Source organism: Cebus imitator, unplaced genomic scaffold, assembly GCF_001604975.1.
Source record: "Cebus imitator isolate Cc_AM_T3 unplaced genomic scaffold, Cebus_imitator-1.0 Scaffold77, whole genome shotgun sequence".
Lineage (NCBI taxonomy): Eukaryota > Metazoa > Chordata > Mammalia > Primates > Cebidae > Cebus > Cebus imitator.
The window spans coordinates 4,763,634-4,767,199 of NW_016107392.1; the positions used below are offsets into that span (position 1 = coordinate 4,763,634).

A 3,566-nucleotide genomic window follows, 5' to 3' on the forward strand; every position below is an offset into this window, starting at 1 on the left:
GAGCTGAGATTGCACCAGTGCACTCCAGCCTGGGCAACAGAGTCAGACATTGTATTAAAAAAAAAAAAAAAAAAAAAGCTGATTTTTAAAATGCTGGCAAATTACATTAGAAATCATTCATACTGTTTTTCTCTTTTTTGGCATTGTGGTTATAATGCCATTTGTACTCTATATAAAAGTGGGAAAATGAAAAAGAGTTGTGTCATTGGAAAATTTCAAGTTCAGGCTGGATGACTATCAAGCATACTCTAGAATGGAGCATCCATTTAAAGGAAACTTGACTAGGGAGACCTCTCAAGTTCATCTTTCAATCCTGTGCTCTTGGCCAGGTGCAATGGCTCATGCCTGTAATCCCAGCACTTTGGGAGGCTGAGGTGGGAGGTTTGCTTGAGCCCAGGAGTTGGAGACCAGCCTGGGCAACATAATGAGACTCTGTCTTTACAAAAAGGTTTTTAATATCTTTACAAAAAGGTTTTTTTTTTAATTAGCTGGGCATGGTGGCACACATTTGTAGTGCCAGCTGTTCAGGGGGCTGAGGTGGGAGGATCGCTTGAGCCCAAGAGGTCAAGGCTGCAGTTAACCATGATTGTGCCACTGCACTTCAGCCTGGGCAACAGAGTGAGACCCTGTCTCAAAAAATTTAATCAATCAAGCCCATGCTCTGAAGTTTATCCACTTATCTTACGGTGGTAATGCACTATTTTGGAAGAACAGGAGTCTCTTCTGGCCATGTTCTTCATTTTGTCTTGATTCTGAAGCCTTTGTGTGTGTGCCAGCTCTGAGAATTAAACAGAAGAGGATGGGGCATGTGGAAAAGTATTCCTAGGAGACTCGGAGCTGTCCAGCAGTCAAAGGAGCTGTGCACAATGAGCTCCAGCCAATGAGACTTGTCATAGCATTTGGATCAGGAATTCAGAGAGGCCATTCTTGACCAGGGAGAGGGATGTATATGTATACATCTATATAGAAGTCTTCGCTTACTCAGCCCATTCCCAGTGGGATTTCTTATTTGCTGCTTTACATGTTGCTTTTCTTTTTAAATGGGGCCAATGGACTTCTAAATTGTATAGAAAAAAAAAGAGAGAAAGTAATAATGTACAGAGGGAGCTAGAAGGAGAAGAGCTGAAGAGGATGGAAGGCAAAAATAGGACTCCTCCACCGTACAGGCAGTCTTTCAGTTTGTTAAATTCAAGCTATTTAGTAAACACGCACATTCTATGTAAACATACCCTATAAGTAGGTGCCCGTCTATGCCAGCTTCATTATTTACATTTTGCAGTCAGCAGTCATTTTAGTACTCCATTTTGGAAAAAAAAATGTGTCAAATATTAGCTTACAAAGTCTTCACAGCTTTTCTTTGTATACAAAAATAAAAATAAATAATAAAGATTTGGCCTAAAAAAAGTTGTTCAGCCTTTTATCCTTTGCAAGTGACAGACACATTCACTTTGACGAATGCACACTTGATTGATGTTGTGAAGAAAGATGTAAAAATCCTTAAGCTTGTTTATATACTCTTATAAATGGTTGGATACTTAGCTGTGTTTTCTTATATTGCCTTATGAAGAGGAACCCACATTTCCACAGGCATCCTAGATTTGAAGGCAGGAATGGAATATGGGGAACATTGCGCCCAGCTTCCATGTGTTATGCAATTCAGTAGTAAGCCAACTTTGCAGGTGAAACAGGTGAAGGTGGAGACGCTAAGTGTGTCATAATTTTTAATAACTTGAAAAATTACAAATTTAAAAATAAAAAATTGTAATTAAAAATGGACATTTAAAATTTCTAAAAAATTTACACATTCATTGTAGAAAATGTGAGAAATATAAAAATACACATGAAAAAGAAAATTAAAATTATCCTGGTGAAACTACTGGTAACATAGTCTCCCAAACACATATGAAATATGTGTATGGTTACATATATACTTCATGCTCAAAGTATTGAGGGGGAAAAAGGCAAAGTAAAAGAGTTGTTGGCCCATCTTTCCAAATTGGGAATCATTGTCCACATTCTTTTTTTGTTTTTTTAGACAGAGTCTCGCTCTGTCACCCACAGTAGAGTACAGTGGTGCAATCTCGGCTTCCTGCAACCTCCACCTCCTGGATTCAAGTGATACTCCTGCCTCAGCCTCCTGAGTAGCTGGGATTACAGGCACACACCACCATGCCTAGCTATTTTTCGTATTTTTAGTAAAGATGGGGTTTCACCATATTGGCCAGGGTGGTCTCAAAATCCTGACCTCAAGTGATCCACCCACCTCGGCTTCTCAACATACTGGGATTACAGGCGTGGGCCACTGCGCCTGGCCCACTGTCCACATATGTTAATTGCCTTCTTTAACATGTCTCCTCTTTCCCTGGGACCTATCTCACAATAAATCGTAAATGGGGTGCCAGATCTATTTGAAAAATAGCACCAGGTTTTTAGGTAATTCCTTACCTTTCTTTTCTTCAATAGAGACCCAGGAAATGGTAAAAGAAGCATGATACTGCAAAACACCTTTGTTTTTGCGAGGTAACTTTGGAGGTGCCCATGTTGACAGCTGTAGTCAGTCACATGCTTACCAGAACAAAGCCCTACAAAGGGAGAAGTTAACTTTAGCTTTGAAAATCCTTTTATCCTTCATGATTTGATGCCTTTAAATTTGTCACCTGAATGCGATATTAACATAATCGTCTGCATTTCAGCTAATGAATGCACCTGCTTCTGAGACTTTATTTTAGCAGTTTTAATGAGCTCTTCAAAAGAGTTTGCCTGGACTTACTGCATTGCTAGAGAAATAGCAGCTGTAAGCAACTAACAACACATTCAGTATTTGAATCAAGCTCTGTGAAGCTGTTAAACTTGAGAAGGAGTATCTATCCATCTGTTTGTGATCAGGGAAATGAAAATTGAGACGTGCCTGTGGCATTTGGAAAAAGCACTAGAGTAACTGGGTCTGGCCCAAGAAGGTTATTCTCTGATTGGCCGTGTGTATGGATCTCAAGCATATGGTTTTAATGTATTGATTGAAACTAAATTCTAGGTTTCTTGTCTATCTAATAATGGTACCCACTTATAAGCTTGTAAGGATTGAATATCCCATCTGTTATATGTACTCATTAACATTAGATTTTATAATTACGATGCTTATTAAGAAGATGGGACTTTACAAGGGCCACATATACTATAAGTCTATTTATATGAAATATCCAGAATAGGCAAATCTACGGAGTCAGAGCGTAGATTGGTGGTTGCCAGGTGCTGCAAGGGGGAATTGGAAGCAACCATTTAATGGAGATGGGGTTTCCTTTGGGTATGATTAAAGTGTTTTGGAACTAGATACAAATGGTGATTGCACAATGTTATGAATATGCTATATGCCTCTGAATTGTTCACTTTAAAATAGGTAATTGTTGGCCGGGTTTGGTGGCTCACGCCTGTAATCCCAGCACTTTGGGAGGCCAAGGCAGGTGGATCACAAGATCAGGAGATTGAGACCATCCTGGCTAACATCCCATCTCTACTAAAACTACAAGTAATTAGCTGGGCATGGTGGCATGCACCTGTAATCCCAGCTA

General features: G+C 39.5%; 1 protein-coding gene across 5 annotated transcripts in view; it reads right to left on the bottom strand.

Annotated features, from left to right (window-relative positions):
- The window catches only part of MKLN1 (muskelin 1), a 417,215-nt gene that overhangs the window by 325,867 nt on the left and 87,782 nt on the right, over positions 1–3,566 (bottom strand). Inside the window, exon 3 of one of the 5 annotated variants that reach the window (XM_037739989.1) lies at positions 2,446–2,582. The exons of the other annotated variants lie outside the window; for them this stretch is intronic. The gene's annotated coding sequence lies outside the window, so the exon portion shown is untranslated. The remainder of the gene's footprint in view (positions 1–2,445; positions 2,583–3,566) is intronic. 5 annotated transcript variants of the gene reach the window in all.